This window comes from Anabrus simplex, chromosome 8 (assembly GCF_040414725.1).
Source record: "Anabrus simplex isolate iqAnaSimp1 chromosome 8, ASM4041472v1, whole genome shotgun sequence".
NCBI lineage: Eukaryota > Metazoa > Arthropoda > Insecta > Orthoptera > Tettigoniidae > Anabrus > Anabrus simplex.
The window spans coordinates 71248669-71269192 of record NC_090272.1 but is presented as its reverse complement, the minus strand read 5'-3'; the positions used below and the strand labels follow the sequence as shown (position 1 = coordinate 71269192).

Below are 20524 nucleotides of genomic sequence, written 5' to 3'. Positions count from 1 at the left end.
CAAACCCCCCTTCTTGTCCGGCTCCATGGCTAAATGGTTAGCGTGCTGGCCTTTGGCCGCAGGGGTCCCGGGTTCGATTGCCGGCAGGGTCGGGAATTTTAACCATCATTGGTTAATTTCGCTGGCACGGGGGCTGGGTGTATGTCTTGTCTTCATCATCATTTCACCCTCATCACGACGCGCAGGTCACCTACGGGCCTCAAATCGAAATACCTGCAACATAACCTCGGACACTCCCGGAGTGCCATACGCCATTTCGTTTCAACCTCCCTTCGTTTACTTTTCCATACCAACAGAACAAGCGGCGTTCTGCACACTAATAGTATAGCAATCTTATGAAAAAAAAACTTTTCGTCTGAATTAATATTTGTAGGTGTGATATTATCACAAAGTTATACTGCGAAAATCGTTATTCCGAAACTTTGAAACTCTGTAACTTTTAAAATTGAAAACATAGAGAAACAAGTGAGTGTTTAAATTAAAGGCCTCGGAACACACCTTCATTAGGATAAAACATGTGTTAAATATTTCCGAACATTTTTGAAAAAGTCATCATACTTATCTGTTGCATCGAAAACAAGGCTCACGTGAAAAAAAGATTAAAAAGAATTGGACATTAAGAAAAAGCTGGCCAAGTCCGATACAAAACGCATGCGCGAACTCGGGCAACGTTGGAAAAACCGCTGCGTTCGGCGCGCCATTGGAGCCATTAGGACTAAAGAATAGAATAGAATACTCCCATCCCGTAAGTAGTATAAGTGGATGGTTCGAGCGCCACCTCCCCCTCGGGCTCTCGGGAGAGGCTTCCACCTCACTGACAAGGTCTGGCAAGGTCATGTTTGTAAACAAAGCCACGTGCTCTTGTTTGTAAACAAAGCCACGTGATTTTTGACAGCTGTCAAGCTGACAGCCACGTGCTTTTTTGACAGCAGCCATCTTTAATCAACAGAGCATCGTGCTGCCATCTTTACGGCACAACCTTTGAAATGTGGTGGCGGCAATTTCTATGTGCTTTTTTGACAGCTACCATCTTTAATCAACAGAGCATCGTGCTGCCCTCTGTAGGCACTAAATCTTATCCTTAGGCACGTGGTGGAGCGCAATTCGAAATTCCACGTGCTCTTCAAAGCCTCGTGTTTTTAGACAGCTGTCAGCAGCCATCTTTAATCAACAGAGCATCATGCTGCCATCTTTACGACACTAATCCACATACCTTTGAAATGTGGTAGCGGTAATTTCCATGTGTTTTTTTACAGCAGCCATCTTTAAACAACAAAGCATCGTGCTGCTTATCTTTAGCTACTACCTTTGAAACGTGGTGGCGGCAATTTCCACGTGCTTTTTGACAGCAGCCATCTTTAAACAACAAAGCATCGTGCTGCTATCTTTAGCTACTACCTTTGAAAAGTGGTGGCGGCAATTTCCAAGTGCTTTCTGATAGCGGTTATCTTTAAACAACAAAGCAACTTGCTGCCATCTTTACGGCACTAACTTTGAAATGTGGTGGCGGCAATTTCCACGTGCTTTTTGAGAGCTACCATCTTTAATGAACAGAGCATCGTGCTGCTATCTTAACGGCACTAAACCTTATCCTTATGCATACGGTGGAGGGCAATTCGAAATTCCACGTGCTTTTCAAAGCCACGTGCCTTCTGCCAGCGGCCATCTTTAATCAACAGAGCATCGTGCTGCTATCTTTACGACACTACCTTTGAAATGTGGTGGCGGCAATTTCCACGTGCTTTTTTTCTACAGCCGCCATATTTAACTACATACACATGGCTTACTGCTACGGAAGAGGCAAGCAAGCTGCCAGCAAGGTGTCCTTCTCAACATACTATTATTTTTAAACCAAGATGCTGTTTTCAACACTCTAAGACATACTTTCGAAGCTACATAAAGTGTTTAGAACATGTGCAAGAGAGATAGATTCGAACAGACTAGAATCGAACAACAGGTGTTTAGAACATGTGCAAGAGATATTTCTCTTAGAGAAGTTACCTTTTAAACCAATTTGCTCTTTTTAACATTCTAAGTAGCATTAAAGTTTGAGGCTCAACCTAACTAAATATGATCCTGGGACTTTGGTGCTGAGAGCTGACGGGAAGATTGAGTCTGAACTACTGCGGGGCTAAATTTAAGACGTACACAGAGATTACATCGGGGGCTAAAGTCAAGTTGTAACAGGAAAAGTGTGGAGACATGAAATAGCGAGTTTATTGTTTTTATTACCTAGCATGCTAAGACTGCACAGGCCAGATGGAAGTATTTGCTGACACAAGAAATACAAAGTCCATTGTTCGTACAAGTTTGCGACTTAGGTGCGTACATGTAGGAACTTATCTTCATACTGAATACCTAATGTGGTGCTGGAATTTTAGCTCTGCAGGCCTAACGTTCCGCTGACCACGCATTACCCTCCCAGGAATTGCTCTGCAGGATTTCGCGTATTATTAGTGTTACCGTGGTTTGGTGGATTAGCAGAGGTGAAAGAAGGTGCGGGGGTGAACAGGTCTCAATTAAAGTTAAGATAAAATTTAACAAGGTTATATTTTCTTTGCAAAATCAAGAAATAACAAGAATGGCAGGTACAGAGTAGCAAAGCCACTAATTCGAAAATGTACAATTACAGTGTTACAAGATTTGGGCTCCGAGAGCCAGACACATAATTCTTGAGCAATGAGCCCAACTTTACTATATACAAGATTCAACAAAGGGGCAGAAGACCCCAATCATGCCCAGGAGCTCTTGCTCCCAATTACACAGTAAAGCCTCCTCGAGGCACGCAGAAACAAATTTCAAGAAAGAGCGACCCGCTCTTAAGTTCAAGCCTATCAAAGGCCACACCAAACTCCACTTTCAAGCTGTCCTCCAAGGACATATACACAGGGGTAAAAATACCCAACCTACTGAGGCCTATTCAGTGAAGAAACAGGTCAATTACATGGCCTCTAAAATACCAACTTGAGAGGAGGCGTTCTTGCACTCCTAATACACTTTATATAAAACCTACTTGGCACTAGACCGTTACTGCAAGGGCTAATCCCATACTAAAGAGGTGACGTTTAGAAGGAAACAATTTACATTACATTAAGGAAGAAACGGTTGAGAAAATAAGTTCACCTCAACGCAATATGAGTGGGAGCTCGAGAGGGTTTAGCACTCTCTATCCCAATATGTAGTTTAAAAGATAGAATTGATACTAAGTGTCTTTACATTTTAGGGGAAAAGTTACATGGTAGAAAGGCTTCGGACCTGCCCCGAGAGTTAAACTGCTGAGCTAGCAAGAAAAGAAGTTATCAAACGGCCATTACCTGGTGGCTGAACTGCTGCCCGAAGAAAGAGGCGCTTCCCGCCCCCTGCTACGTACTTTACACACTGATAGATGTTACTGAAGTGGCGCGGAAACCCGAAAATCAGCAGTTTATATACCCTCGTGGAAAGTTCGAGGCGTTTCAGGAATGAGAACACCCTCCCACAAGAATTTTATTGGCTAACAACGAAAACCCCTACACTAGATGAAGAAGAAACACATTATTGGTGGAAAATTAATTACAGAAATTTCTTATTGGTCAAATTCAAAACTGGCGGAAAGAAAGGGTTAATATTGCCAACTTAAACAATAACTGAAAGAAATTTAACAAAGAACAAACTTATGAATTCAAAATTTCTCCAAAAAACACAGTTCTTTCACTTCGCACTAGGGTGCATAATTGTAGTTCTTCAGTAGTGCCATCTGGAAGAGAATGTCCACACTTCTTACTACAGGTAAAACAAAAATACATCGAAAACGACCCAGTTCAGAAACTTCAAAATTTACAAGTAGTGACATCTTCTGAGAAACTTGAAAATTAACACAGTAGATAAAGTTCAGACTTCCTCCAGTAGAGGAGTTTCAACTGGTGCAAAGTTTGAATTAGCGGCGTGGGGGTGTACCACCCGGTACAGACCCCCCCAAAAGTTCCTCCAAGGGGTAACACAGAAGAACATAAACTTTTGTTTCAAAATAAGGTCCAGGTTATGATGTTGATATAGAAGTTAATTGCGGAAGTATTTGCCAACAAGTTTTCTTAAAATTATTGGATCCAGTTTCAAAATTCTTTATAGTTACTTTAGATGTAAAGTCTTTATGCTTGTAGAAGTTGAATTCAGAAGGAAACTTTTAGTTTTTAAAGTTGAGGAAAAATTTTCTAAGTCCACCAGATATTGCAGTTGGATTCAAAACTGTAGTAATTGTTGATATTAAATGTCCATGTAGCTGATTGAATACATTCAAGGTTGTTTTAAGTTAGACGGCCAGACCGGCCGCTGCTGCTTGTGTCCAGAGGAGGCCGCTCGGACCCCTCAAGTACCCTGAGATACCGCTCGCCCGCACTATGAGAGGAGTAGTGGAGTTGAAGCACGCCGCGCCCGCGGCGAAAATGCAGGTCGCGGGCCAGTTACAGGTTGTGCGCCGCACATCAGCCTTGGCCGGGAGGAGGACTCCGGCTCGCCGTACACTGGTTGGCCTCGCTGGAGTGGAGTGGGCCTGTACCCCACCTCAGTGACGGTACGGCGCCGCGCTGCTGCGGGGGCACTGAAACATTAAAGCTCGGCGGCAGAATTTTGTTGGACCAGAATGATTTTAGGGTACATTCATTGTGGTGGAACTGAGGGACCAGCGGCGTAGAAATATTTATTTCATTTGAAAGCCACTGTGTGTTATTGGGCAGGAGACGGGAGCGTGGTAATGGCCGTGGTAAGGACAGGATGGCAGTTTAACTGGTCGGGGGAGGTTTACAAAAATGCTTACATACAGGGAAACAATTTCCAAGGGCAGAAGGCCTTAAAAGTGAAACCCCTCAAACAAAATATAACCTTCATATTTCTTTCAAAATTATATGAAGCAAGTTAGCACAGAATTTACACCGGTTTCACCTGTGACAGGTGAACCCTAAATATCCTCTCGGTGCCTAGATTGCTTAGCAATAAAGTAACGGGTGTAAGGAAATCGAGAATAGTACATGGCCCATGAAATCTGGGGGCAAGCTTGCCCGCGGGAACAAAATTCTTGAACATCACCTGGTCGCCTACCTTCAATTTGGTGGGTCTCCGTCCACGATCATATCTTTCCCTAACCTTTTCATGAGACACTCTAAGATTGGCTTTAGCCTTCTTCCAAAGATCTTTAATATTATCTGGATCTATTGTCTCGGGTAGAATGTCACTCAGAGACCAGAGGTTAGAGCGCGGCGTGTTGGGAACAAACTTGAACATTAAAGAAGCTGGAGTAAACTTATGAGATTCATGAACAGCCGAGTTCAAGGCAAAAGCTAACCAATGCACGGACGTGTCCCACCTAGAATGATCTTCATGATGATAGGCAATAAGTGCCGACCTGAGATTACGATTAACCCGTTCAGCCAGAGATGGTTGAGGGTAATAAGCAGAAGTTGTCAAATGAGAGATGGCCAGGTCAAAACAGAATTTACGAAATAAATTAGATGTGAAAGCCTTAGCATTGTCAGACACAATATATTGACACGGACCAAAAGAAGCAAAGATAGAATTTAAACAAGTAATGGTGGACTGAGCGGTAGCCAGCTTAGTCGGAAATAACCAGTAAAATCTTGTAAAACCATCTACACATACAAAGATGAACTTGTTGGCATTTCCCTTTGACTGGGGGAAGGGTCCTACATAATCAATATACAGGCGTTCCATTGGGCGCGACGCTTGATGAGAAGACAAAAGGCCTACCTTGGTAGACATGGTGGGTTTACTAAGCAAGCAGGATTTACAAGCCTTTACTAGTTCACGAATTTCACCGTCCATACCCTTCCAGATGAACCTTTCACGAATCTTTTCACGAGTTTTAAAGATGCCTAGATGCCCCCCTAATGGGGTCTCATGATAGTATTTGAAGATCATAGGTACAAGAACAGCTGGAACGACAACTTTCATCATCTTATCATGCCTCGAAGGGCAACATAGAACACCATTCCTCAAGACATAAGGGACAACATGCTCCCCAGAAGAAAGGGTTTCCATTATCGGAGCCAGCGTCGGATCTTCACGTTGATATTTCTCGATATCCCTAAAGAGCATGGGAGCATATGTTAAGATGGCATTAACATCAGATAGTATGGACTCGGGAGGGGATGAACTATCGACCGGTTCATGGGTCTCGACGTCGTTGGAAAACATACGGCTGAGTCCGTCTGCAACAACATTTTCAGTACCTCTGATATGCCTAACGTCAAATTGGAATGCCGAAATTAGGATAGCCCACCGGGCTATACGACCAGTACGACGCGGCCTACCTAAGACCCAGCTTAAGGCTTGATTATCAGTCTCCAAGTCGAATTTGACATGTTCCAGATAGAGACGGAACTTTTCTAAGGCAAATAAGACTGCCAAACCTTCGAGCTCATAGATGGAATACTTGGCTTCTTGAGCCGATAGAGTCCTAGATGCATAGGCGATGGGGCGCCTCCCTAGTTCAGTTTCTTGAAGAAGGACTGCAGCTACCGCCGACGACGACGCGTCGGTTTGGACGATGAATTTCTTCGAGAAATCGGGCATAGCAAGGACAGGGGCATTACAAAGGGCTAATTTCAGGTCTTCAAAAGCGGCTTGTTGCGAAGGCCCCCACTCGAACTTGATGCCTTTCCTACGAAGAAGGTTCAAGGGCGCCGCCCTATTAGCGAAGTTAGGGATAAACTTCCTGAAGAAATTCACCATACCAATGAACCTGGCAATACCTTTAATGTCCTTGGGAGGTTTAAAATCACGGATGGCCTGTGTTCTAGAATGATCGACCGCAACACCATCGGGCGAGACAGTATGCCCTAGGAATGACATGGAAGGTTTAGCGAAGGCGACCTTGGACAACTTCACAGTTAACCCCGCCTTACGAAGGCGATGGAGAACTTCTCGCAGATGATCTAGATGTTCTTCCAAAGTCTCCGAAAATACGACATCATCAAGATAGTGATACAAGTACTCGAATTTGATGTCGGAGAAGACCCTACCTAGCAATCTAGTGAGTACAGCTGCTCCCGTGGGGAGCACGAAAGGCACGCGGTTGTATTCATACAAATTCCAATCCGTGGCAAACGCTGTAAGGTGTTTAGACTTTTCAGTTAGGGGAATTTGAATATAGGCCTGATTCAAATCCAAGATGGTGAAGAATTTAGCTTTACGAAACCATGAAAAACAAGAATGAAGGTCAGGAAGGGGCACAGATTGCAACACCACCTTCCGATTGAGAGCCGTATAATCAATGACAGGCCTGAAGCCACCTTGGGGCTTCGGGACTAGAAAAATAGGTGAAGAATACGCCGACTTAGAGGGCCTAATAATACCATCCTTTAACATTTGATCGATGATTTCCTTCAATGCCTTCATTTTGGGGGGAGATGGCCTATAAGGTGGAAAACGGACAGGAATCGAATCCGTGACCTCAATTTTGTATTCGATCAGGTCAGTAACACCAAGAGTATCAGAGAGCACCTCTGGAACGACTGACACAACTTACGAATACTATCAGTCTGCTCCTCAGGTAGATGTCTAAGATCTAACAACATCTCATCCTGGGTAGGCGAAATAGATGAACATTATACAGAACTACACTTTAACAAAGGGATTTTACAATTAGAGGCAAATTTAAATGTGCACGACTTACTCTGAAGGTCGAGCACTAGACCGGTGTGAGAAATGAAGTCAGCTCCCAATATAATGGGGCAAGACAAGTGCTTGGCCACAAACAATTTAACTTTCCAAGTAAATTTAAAAATACGAATTTTGACATAGAAGGAGCCTAAAATTTCTAATGGAGAAGAATTAGCCGAAAGATACTGAACAGAAGATGAGCAATAGTCCGGAAGTCTACAAACAGATTTCAATTTCGAATATCATTCAGCCGAAATGATAGAACAAACACTGCCAGAGTCTAATAGAGCTGTTACAGGCTCATTATTTAATTCAATTTTGAGGAAGGGCACAGGTGCGGGGGGATCCGCCGCAATCCTAAGACATTCTCTGGGGCATTCAAAAGATAAATTTGAAGACTGAGTCTTCCCTGAATTTTCGACCTGTTTACCAGAGGCTGAGCCTCGGGAAGATGGATTAGTCGACAAAGCCGAAGCCACTAGTCACTTTTGATTGTTGTTGGAAGTTGCACCCGAAGTTGAGCAGGAGGGGGTGCTGTTGGTATTAGGGCAGTTCTTAGCAATATGGGAGAACGCGCCGCATTTAAAACAGCCTTGTGATGAACCTGCTCCACTATTTGCCCTACTCGATTTGATCAATGGACATTTATTGCGAAGATGGTCAGGCGACCCGCAAGCATAACATTTACGGGGTGTGACTGGTCGGCGAGGTGGAGGCCGAGGATTACTAAAAGAAGGAGGGGGTTCTTTCGCGACACGCAAGGTATCGGCGTATCTAACTCCTTCCGCTGAGACGGCCAATGCTTCAAGTTCAGAAAAGGTTTGCGGGCACGCCGCGAAACACAAATATGACCTATAGGATGGTGAAATACCTTCCACAATAGCTTGTACAATCTGATCTTCAGGGAAGTGAAGAGCGAACACCCTAGTATAGAACTTAATATCTTGGATGAAATCTGCAAAGTTTTCGTCCAACCGCTGTACACGATAATAGTACTTCTGAATAAGTGAGGACCTTGCCCTAGCCGGAATGAAGTTAGCTAGCAAGTGGGCGTGGAAGTCTTCAATAGATGATTGTTCGGCATTGGCTCTTACTATTTTGTCTGAGAGAACACCAATTGCATAAGGATAAATTATCTGCAAAATTTGACATGGAGAAAGAGAAAAAACAAGAGCATGGTCCTGAAACTCAACTAAAAACCTTAAGAATGAAATAACTTCACTGGTAGTGTTAACAGAAAACTTCGAGATACCTCTGAGCAACATTGATAATTGATGAGGCAAGCTGCTGAACCCGGGTGACATGGTAGGTAAAGGTTTAAGTAGCAAAGAAGCTAATTCAGAACGTACATTATTCAACGAGGTACGGCGTTCAGACTCGTTGTCCAATGGGGCAGAGATTTGTTGAGCTCCAACGGTTTTCCTATTGACTTCTCCCTTAGGAGGCTCTTCCTCGCTACCTACGTTCACCGTAGTGGGTTGATCAGTTTTGGGAGGAACTTCCCCAGTTAACAATTGGGTAACCTTACTGGACAATTCAGAAAGATTTTCAAGAACCACACTAGCTTCCTTCCTCTGAACGTCATTCAACTTCAGAGACAACAGATCGTTAACTCTATTAGAAAAATGAAATAGCCTAGCTTGCACACGTTTAATTTGATTAGGCGACGGGTCATTTTCTTCAAAAAAGGTAATTACAGATGCCAGCTCAGTAGTATTGTCTGTGATCGTGGAGAGAGAGTCGTCAATTTCTTTCTCTCCCAAAGTTGGGATGGAAATCGGCAAATCAAGGGACTCTCTAAGCTTATTGGTATCTACCGCAACCGTGCCTCCAGATTGCACGTTTCTAATAGTTAATTCATAGATTAACTCCTCCTTACGCAAATAGTTGAGATGGAGGACATCGCGAGGGCCGGGCATGATGACAAAAATTTAACAATTTTGAAAAACGAAAAAGAAAAGTCCAGCGACAGAGAAAATTGTTAGAGTTCGAGAGCCAAGCAATATTTAGCCGTCAAAAGGTGCTAATTTGAGACCCATTCAACCACGCTCTGCTACCACTTGTTACCGTGGTTTGGTGGATTAGCAGAGGTGAAAGAAGGTGCGGGGGTGAACAGGTCTCAATTAAAGTTAAGATAAAATTTAACAAGGTTATATTTTCTTTGCAAAATCAAGAAATAACAAGAATGGCAGGTACAGAGTAGCAAAGCCACTAATTCGAAAATGTACAATTACAGTGTTACAAGATTTGGGCTCCGAGAGCCAGACACATAATTCTTGAGCAATGAGCCCAACTTTACTATATACAAGATTCAACAAAGGGGCAGAAGACCCCAATCATGCCCAGGAGCTCTTGCTCCCAATTACACAGTAAAGCCTCCTCGAGGCACGCAGAAACAAATTTCAAGAAAGAGCGACCCGCTCTTAAGTTCAAGCCTATCAAAGGCCACACCAAACTCCACTTTCAAGCTGTCCTCCAAGGACATATACACAGGGGTAAAAATACCCAACCTACTGAGGCCTATTCAGTGAAGAAACAGGTCAATTACATGGCCTCTAAAACACCAACTTGAGAGGAGGCGTTCTTGCACTCCTAATACACTTTATATAAAACCTACTTGGCACTAGACCGTTACTGCAAGGGCTAATCCCATACTAAAGAGATGACTTTTAGAAGGAAACAATTTACATTACATTAAGGAAGAAACGGTTGAGAAAATAAGTTCACCTCAACGCAATATGAGTGGGAGCTCGAGAGGGTTAAGCACTCTCTATCCCAGTATGTAGTTTAAAAGATAGAATTGATACTAAGTGTCTTTACATTTTAGGGGAAAAGTTACATGGTAGAAAGGCTTCGGACCTACCCCGAGAGTTAAACTGCTGAGCTAGCAAGAAAAGAAGTTATCAAACGGCCATTACCTGGTGGCTGAACTGCTGCCCGAAGAAAGAGGCGCTTCCCGCCCCCTGCTACGTACTTTACACACTGATAGATGTTACTGAAGTGGCGCGGAAACCCGAAAATCAGCAGTTTATATACCCTCGTGGAAAGTTCGAGGCGTTTCAGGAATGAGAACACCCTCCCACAAGAATTTTATTGGCTAACAACGAAAACCCCTACACTAGATGAAGAAGAAACACATTATTGGTGGAAAATTAATTACAGAAATTTCTTATTGGTCAAATTCAAAACTGGCGGAAAGAAAGGGTTAATATTGCCAACTTAAACAATAACTGAAAGAAATTTAACAAAGAACAAACTTATGAATTCAAAATTTCTCCAAAAAACACAGTTCTTTCACTTCGCACTAGGGTGTATAATTGTAGTTCTTCAGTAGTGCCATCTGGAAGAGAATGTCCACACTTCTTACTACAGGTAAAACAAAAATACATCGAAAACGACCCAGTTCAGAAACTTCAAAATTTACAAGTAGTGACATCTTCTGAGAAACTTGAAAATTAACACAGTAGATAAAGTTCGGACTTCCTCCAGTAGAGGAGTTTCAACTGGCGCAAAGTTTGAGTTAGCGGCGTGGGGGTGTACCACCCGGTACAATTAGAATTCCCCGAATACAGAATAAAATCCCTACCTAAACACTCCTCTCTCCCAGTCTCGTATAGCCACCAATCAAATGAGTGATTGGATAATTGGATGAATGGGATGCTCTCAGATTAAATCTACGTAGCCCTAGCTGATAAAGGTGAGAACAATCCAGTAAGGATGGATGGAAGGATGAATGAGTGCATGTGTGAATAAATAACTGAGCTGAACTTAAAAGTCTCTCTCCCAGTAACGGGTGAATGAAGGCACAAATGAATGAATGTCCTCAGCCTATATCTATGGAACTCCAGCAGATAAGGTGAGATCATTTTAATGTGTATGGATACGTGAATGTATGAATGAAATGAATGCATGCATGAAAAAAAAAAAAAAGAGTCCCTCTCCCTGTCACGGATAACCACCAAATGGGGAGAGCATTAGGACTAAAGAATTGCAGTTCCAAAGTTTCTCAATTTCTGACATTATGTTAACACGTGTGTTTCAGAAAAACTGTGGTTTTTCCTCCGGGGTAATCCTTCAGTTTATGACATTATACACAGAATGTTTAGATATCATAGCTGTCCAGCTTCATGGTAGAATGGTACTTCGTTGAAGAAGGTCCTGGTTTCGATTCCCAGCTGGATCAAGAACTAGAACTCGGGTACTAGAAGATTATCGTAATACACATCGCATACCACACTACCAATTACCAGAGAGACATGTCATACATAGATTGCACCTGCGAGTCGGGCTAAGTACCTCCGACGGTAGAAATGCTGTCCTTGAGCCTAATCTGGCGGTTCGATCCCTGTTCCCGGTTTAGTCTAAGTGTACAAAGACGCCAGCCTCCTATTGCTAGATTTACCATTAGGTTAAAAATATTTATTGCGCTTCCAAAAACCGTAAAAGTAGTTAGTACTCTTACGAATAAAACACAGACTCTTATATTGCTGTAATTTAATTAAGGATGACCCAATAAGCACACGCACGCACAACTCCCTGAATGACCGGGTTCCACCAATTTCCGTCTGTTCACAAGTCTCTTGCCGCAGGACTCCAGGGGTTCAGTCTCTACCTGGATATAATAATTCTTGACAGGCTCGCTTTACATTCTCTTTTGCTCGTGTGTCCAGTCACCCCACACACTAGCTTACCAACCAGGGTTGCTGACCTCCACAATATACGATGACTATTCCATGGTTCGACTCCAGAAGAAGTCCAGTAATTCAGACAGTCAAATACCGTGAGCTTCCGACAACTAAACAGCAACAGCTCACAACGACAATTAACTCTTTCTTCTTGCTAGTGGTTTTACGTCGCACCGACACAGATAGGTCTTATGGTGACGATGGGATAGGAAAGACCTAGGAATTGAAAGGCAGCAGCCGTGGTCTTAATTAAGTTACAGCCCCAGCATTTGTCTGGTGTGAGAATGGGGAAACCACGGAAAACCATCTTCAGGGCTGCCGACAGTGGGGTTCGAACCTACTATCAGCCGCGCGCCCCTAACCGCACGACCAACTCGCCCGGTAGACAAATAAAACTATTCCAATTATAGTTCTTCCAATTTCCTCGTTAACGATCGGCACGCTTTTGAAGCCTAGCTGGCCGGCTGTGTTTACATTCCTTGTCCGCTGAGTGTCAGGATCTTCCCAACCCTAGACACAGCATTTCAACTCTCCGCTTTAACTACTGTACTTAACTTCTGAGAGCGAGCAGCAAGACTGGACAGAACTGCGTGCAGTTGTGCAACACTGGAGACCTGACAAGTGAGCCGGCTTCAGGATCAGCACGCTTTTGAAGTACTCCACGTGGACTGTCACTTGACAGAGTAAGGCAGTACACACACTATACTCCACTCAGATACTCTGACACCTGTGGGACACTGGCAGCAGCCAACACACCTGTTGCCCCAGCCGGACGACTGACTCCAACAATGACTGGTGGAACATCCACCACAGATTTGACTCTCCCGGCCTTGTATACTTCGTTGACGGGTTCCTAGAAAATTCAGGGTTTGGCTAGAGACGGAATATACCCGTTTCGTGTTCCAGAAGGTGTAGGATACAACCAGACGAAGAGAACAATACAAGGAGAGACCATGCCCTCAGACTGGGAGCTCCCAGAGTACTCACTAGTTCCTTCCATGAAGGACTGAAGGGGGCTACGACAAGGCTGGCACGTGGTGAAAATAAGTGGACGGACACACGCCATGGATGTCTAAATAATTTCCACGGACCGCTAAGATTCCAGTAACATGGGCGACATAATTTAAGAGAAAATCACCAAAAAATTTACGCTTCACAATTAATGTTTCGAATTTGTAAAACTTCGTATTATTTTGCGATGTCTATTACTCAGTTATAACTCTACAAGTTAGACCTGAACCTTCTGATACACATATGCGACCAGATACATCATTTTCTCCGCCAGGAATCTTGGTTCACCAGTCAGCACGTACTGAAGGAACCGAGCAGGCATCGTTTGTATGCAGGCAGTTATGTACCGTCTCTGATTTGCGAGTTTTGTTCAATATATTACGTATAATTAGTTCGTTTCAGTAACCAGGGGTATGTCACATTTTGTCTTTCTCTGGGAAAAGACGACAGATTTCAATGATATAAATCGAATAAAATATTCTCACAGAAGCACGGTGCTATTTACAATAATAATTTAATGGCTATTAGTATAAATCGACTCTCTGTGGGTGCAGTCTCAAAATATCCGAACATGAAATTGACAAAAAAACACTGTCAAAATATCCGCAAGAACTATGTAGCCGAAATAAATAAGGTAATGAGTCTCAAAATATCCCAGAAGTGTAGGTAGCTGCATATGAGACAGGGGCTTTAAAAACAAACAGTTCTTAAGTTTACTAGTTGGGTCCGTACTTCGCTTCGTTGAGGGTGAATCTGTTATTATTCATCTTATCTGAAAGATTTTTCGATTTCTTCGATGACCAGTGGCTAGACAATCTACAAATGCCACTTAATCAGCGGAACTGTCATGGAAAACGACACCGTACAAACAAGTTGAAGGATGGTATTGTAAGTTCAACCGTCTGATAAAAAGACCTCATCTCCGCTTCAAGGAGTTGGTATTTTGTTTGAAAAAAAGAAGCTGGAACATCAAATAGCCACGATGGATATGAATTTCGAAAAGTTCGAAGAGAAGAAAGAAATATAGTTTTCTTTCTTTCTTTCTTTCTTTCTTAATCCGTTTACCCTCCAGGGTTGGTTTCTCCCTCGCACTCAGCGAGGGATCCCTCCTCTACCGCCACAATGACAGTGTCCTAGAGCGTGTGACTTTGGGTCGGGGGATACAAATGGAGAGCAGGACCAGTACCTCGCCCAGGCGGCCGCACCCGCCATGCTCAACAAGGGCTTTGTGGGTGGGGGGAGGGATTGGAAGGTATAGACACGGAAGACGGAAGGAAGCGGCCGTGGCCGGCATTTGCCTGGAGGAGAAGTGGGAAACCACAGGAACAACTTCCGAGGATGGCTGAGGAGGGAATCGAACCCCCCTCTACTCATTTGACCTCTCGAGGCTGAGTGGACCCCGTTCCAGCCCTCGTACAGGTTTTCAAATTTCGTGGCGGAGCCGGGAATCAAACCCGGGCCTCCGGGGGTGACAACTGATCACACTAAACAATACACCACAGAAGAAACATTGCATTTTAGATTAAAGAATCAAAAGGGCTATAGCTAACGACGAGAAAACTGGAGACATTGATTTTGTTTTCAGAATAATCTCTTACGTCATTATATTGGACTGAAACATGTGACAACATTCTGACGAAAATATTGTTAATATTTCCACAGTAAAATTTCTAAATGGGCAAGGTTGTACATTTCTGACAAAGCAATAGCAGCATTTAAAACAATGGAACTACTATAACTACACTTCAGTACGGAACAAAAATGAAATGTATAGCTTCTAAATACTGTATACATGCAGAGTGTTCTGAAGCAGTACCGCCATTGGAAATTCGGATATTTTGAGACTCGTCGTTCAGGCAGTAAAGTGGTTTGTTAAACTGTACTCTGGAATTCGGATATTTTGAGACGGCACGTACCTGTTACCACCTTGACGCAACACAACCCATTCAAAACTGGTTTCTGATGAAATCACTCCGGCCTTACAATAAGTAGTCAATCAGGCAAGAAAAGTTGTGTGATTTTATTATTATTATTATTATTATTATTATTATTATTATTATTATTATTATTATTATTATTTTACAATTTGCTTTACGTCGCATCGACACAGATATATCTTATGGCGACGATGGGACAGGAACAGGCTAGAAGTGGGAAGGAAGCGGCCGTGGCCTTAATTAAGGTACAGCCCCAGCATTTTCCTGGTGTGAAAATTGGAAACCATGGAAAACCATCTTCAGGGCTGCCGATAGTGGGGTTCGAACCCACTACCTCCCGAATACTGGCCGCAGTTAAGCGACTGCAGCTATCGAGCTCGGTGGCAAGAAAAGTGGGTCTATAGATTTTCTGGCGGGTCTCCTAAATATTTTGTGCTTATTTGCACCCCTGCTCTAATCTAGGAGTATCAAAATCTATTACAGTATTTCTCTTGTTTTTCTCTGGGATACTATTTCTTTTTAAGAAAACACGAATATTCAGAGATCATAGCCACAACTTGGATTCTGATGACATGTCATCTTTTAAATCATCAACATGGCTAAAGTAGGCCTATATACAAAACCTGTTACTGACCGTCAGATTACAGAAATGCTTTTTTAAGTAACTTTTTCGTCATTTTGTATATACCGTATTTTATTATTCGTTTTCTTCGCATTTTGTGCCATTATCTTGTCGCTTTTAATTGTTTGTTATTCTTATTGGAAATTGCTAAGTATTTATCCATCTTTTACGTCATCAGGTCATCAGTCAATCAATCTCTCTGTCTACGTACTAGAAAGTTATTCGTCTACTGCCATTCCACGCCATCTCTCCACTGACAGCTCGAAACATACCACGTAATCTAGCAACTCGTCTCCTTACTCCCAAATTTTCCCATCCCAAAGGTTTCAAAATTTTCCTAACTACTCCTTTTGTAGTTCTTATCGTAAATACAGTTAAATAAATTCATGCTCAACAATTCTCTCGTCACTTCCATTCGCAACACCGAACATGCGGTAAAAAAGACCTTAAGGTAATGTTCGGATAATGCTACTAAAAATAGTTCTTTATTACGTTCTACGCTCTGTGGAGGATAATTAACTAAAAACTGCTTAACACGAAGGTGATTTATAAAATGTTTGACGTGAACTTTGCAACTTTATTGCTTACATAACAGTCACGTAATATATATATATATATATATATTGAGAGGAAACTGTTGTACAGCAAACTAAGTCATCTCTTCTTTATTTGACGTTTGCATTATATAGACTATCGTCCTATGCTGAACAGGGGCCTTGTGGAGGGATGGGAAGATTGGAAGGGATAGGCAAGGAAGCGCCCGTGGCCTTAAGTTAGGTACCATCCCGGCATCCGCCTGGAGGAGAAGTGGGAAACCACGCAAAACCACTTCCAGGATGGCTGAGGTGGGAATCGAACCCACCTCTACTCAGTTGACCTCCCGAGGCTGAGTGAACCCCGTTCCAGCCCTCGTACAGGGCTAACGCTAACCACTACACCATAGAGGCGGACAGGCCCTACGATACTAGATAATTTATCCCCTACCTTGTGAGACATGTATACCTGCAATATCATCTGAGTTTAACAAGAACACGAAGTTAACGGTAGGTCTACTATTTTTATTATTGCATATTGTTATCATGAGGTCCAATTTCTTAGGATATTTGAAGACATTAAATTACGAGAGGAAGTTATGCTTTCGGACTTAAGTCCAAAGTAATGGCGACAGATATATCTTTTCAAATATCCCCAGTCAAATGTTAACAAGATGATGATGTCTGACTCTTGTACTGCAGTTATGGTTGCTACACTGCAAGACCTCGTGGCGCAACGGTAGCGCGTCTGACTCCAGATCAGAAGGTTGCGTGTTCAAATCACGTCGGGGTCAAATAATTTTACCCTCTAAAACAAATTTTATTAATTGCACGTTTTGTTGAAAAGAGTAATTCTTGAATGTAAACGTTCTTCGTTTGCTACTTATATTACGGCACCTCGAGTTATTAAATACTATTTTTGACAGATCCACTAATTCTACAGTAATAATAGCCTGGAATTCGTACTCTAGAACAGAAGTTAACCACCATATATGTAAATTTCATTACAAAATAACACACATACAGAGACAGCCTTCGAATAGAGACGAACCATTTTGACTTACGGTACAAGAGGTCAAAGACTAGTGTTTAGCCTCCTTCGTGTAATGATCTTAGGTGCAAATGAAAGAGGGAATTAAAACAATCACACAACATATGAATTTAATATACTAAGATTCCGATGTCTGTAACAGTTGCGTAATATTCATTGCAAGGTATCCTTGATCTCAACAGGCCCTGTGGCGCAACGGATAACGCGTCTGACTACGGATCAGAAGATTCCAGGTTCGAATCCTGGCAGGGTCGGTAAATTTTTACACACATAACTTTTCTTAACTTAATATTGCAAGTCGCAAGATGACAAAAATAAATAGCACATGTTGCAAACTCGGCGAACTGAATTCATAATTAAGAGTCGCGGATTTTCCTTCATGAAGTACCTCTTGTCGATAACAGAGCGTGCTTGTTCCTCTATTTGCCCCTTACGGCTCCGCTGGATCGATTACTGGCGCGCGCGGCTGTGCATTCCAATGGACATGTGTTTCGTAAGTTACCGAACTCGTTAGGCGCAACCGCTTGCAAGAATGCAATTTCAATCAAAAGTTTCAAACACATTGCTGATACCAACCTGTTACTTAATATGTACACGTAAACATTTCCCTAAAATTGATTACTTTCAATGATCAAGGCGAACATGATTTAACAGCAAGTTTCAACACTTGGATAATATGCGCGAAATAGCCTATATAAATTTGAGTATAGACAACAATTATATGAGAAAGGAAATATTTAAAAAATAACGTGTACCGGCGCATATGGAGTGATCAATAATCTTTGTCTAGTTCCTACCACACCAGATAATGGCAATGCTAAGACTGAAAACTTATTATTTTAACTCCTAAAATTTTCTCAACTTAACTATTTTTTCATCAGCGATTTCCCCCCCAATATGTACTAACATAACGGTCTTGAATTAACAAGATAATCTGTAGTTGATGAATATATTATCAATACATTCTGAATGAGATTGCTACACGGTATCCCAGTATTCACTAGATAAAATTCCTGCGGCAGTGAACTAATGTCGGGATGGCTGGATTTCTGAAGACGATTGACTGACGAAGATAGCCAAAATCCAAACCTAGCCCTAGTCCAAATTACCGCTGCATCATAATCATGTCGGAATGGAACAGAACCCTGGTGTTCATTCGGCTAACTTCTTCGACGTACAGTTCTCCGTCTGGCAGCTAGGAGCACCAACTATACTGTAACCACAGTGGCGCAATCTATCAGCGAAAACGTAACGTTGGAATTGAAAGTCGTTATAGGTACTGTCAGCTTAAGAACAGGTATGGCGTTTATCGGCCTCGAAGGTCCCTTGGCATATCAAGCAACCGCAGCTCAGCCCGAAGGCCTGCAGATTATGAGCTCACTAGTGGTCAGCGTGACGAAACTTCTCGGCCGTTATTCTTGACTTTCCACACCGAGACCGCCATCTAACCGTCAGATAACTCCTCAATGGTAATAACGCAGGCTGAATGAACCTTGAACCAGCCCAATAATAATAATAATAATAATAATAATAATAATAATAATAATAATAATAATAATAATAATAATAATAATAATAATTGTACCGGGCGGTACACCTCCACGCCGCTAATTTAAAATGTGCGCCAGTTGAAACTCCTCTGCTGTAGGAAGTCTGAACTTTATTGACGGTATTAATTTTCAAGTTTCTCAGAAGATGTCACTACCTGGAAATTTTAGAGTTTTTGAACTGTGTCATTTTCGACATATTTTTGTTTTGCTTGTAGAAAGAAGTGTGAACTTTCTCTTCTAGAGGACACTACTGAAGATCAACAATAGTGCACCCTAGTGCGGAGTGAAAGAACTGCTTTTTTGGAGAAATTTTTATTTCAAAAGTTTGTTTCTTGTTAAATTTCTTTCTGTTATTGTTTAAGTTGGCTGTATACCCCTCTCTTTCCCCTTGTTTTGTATTTAGCCAATCCCGAATTTCTTTTATTAATTTCTGACCAATCCGAGGTATCTTCCCCCAACTTGAATATGTTGCTGTGGGAGGGTGTTTTCATTCCCCTAACGCCTCGAACCTTCCGCGAGAGGATATAAACTGCTGATTTTAGGGTCTCCGGGCCACTTCTCTTCCATCTTTCAGTGTGTAAAGTACATAGAAGGGGGCGGGAAGCGCCTCTTTCTTCGGCGACAGTCAACAACCAGGTAATGGCCGATTAATTACTTCTTTTCTTGCTTGCTCAGCAGTTTAACTCTCGGGGCGGGTCCGAAGTTTTTCCATTATGTAACCTTCCCTAAAATGTAAAGGAACTTGTATCTATTCCATCTTTTAAACTGCATATCGGGATAGAGAGTGCTTAACCCTCTCGAGTTCCCAATCATATTGTTTTGAGGTGAACTTATTTTTCTCAACCTATTCTTAGTTAACGTAAAACAAATTGTTCTTTTCTAAAGTCACCTCGGTAGTATGGGATTAGCCCTTGCATTAGTGGCCTAGAGCCAGATTAGGTTTTAAAAACAAAGTGTATTAGGAGCGCAGATCGCCTCCTCTCAAATTGTTATTTTGGAGGTCATGTAATTACCCCTTTTCATTTAATAGACCTCAGTAGGTTGGGTATTTTACCCCTGTGTCTATGTCCAGTGAGGACAACTTGAAGGTGGAGTTTGGTGTGGCCTTTGAGAGGCTTAAAGTTGAGAGCGAGTGGCTCTTTTTCGAAAATTGAGTGTTGTATGCCTCGTGGAGGCTTTTCGGTGTAATTTGGAGCAAGTGCTCCTGAGCATGAATGGGGTTTTCTGCCCCTCTGTTAATACTTATTTTGAAGTAAGGTTGGGCTGATTGCCCAAGCATTGTGAAGTCAGGGCTCGAAGCCCAAATTCTGTAAATATTGTAACTACCCTTTTGACTTGCTACTCTGTACCTGCCATGTTTGTTATTTCTTTACTTTGAAAAGAAAATATAACCTTGTTAAATTTTACATTAACTTTGATTCCGTAGTTTGAGACCCGTTCACGCCCGCACCTTCTTTCACCTCTACCTACCACTAAAACACG

The 20524-nt window shown here is 42.4% G+C and overlaps 1 protein-coding gene and 2 non-coding genes across 3 annotated transcripts in view; 2 read left to right on the top strand and 1 right to left on the bottom strand.

Moving 5' to 3' along the window:
• Positions 1–20524, bottom strand: part of LOC136879133 (RING-box protein 2-like) — a 249104-nt gene that overhangs the window by 17883 nt on the left and 210697 nt on the right. The window lies entirely within an intron of this gene.
• Positions 17164–17235, top strand: TRNAW-CCA (transfer RNA tryptophan (anticodon CCA)). The gene has a single exon. It is a non-coding gene; the product is annotated as a tRNA-Trp (tRNA).
• TRNAR-ACG (transfer RNA arginine (anticodon ACG)) lies at positions 17674–17746 on the top strand. Its single transcript has one exon. It is a non-coding gene; the product is annotated as a tRNA-Arg (tRNA).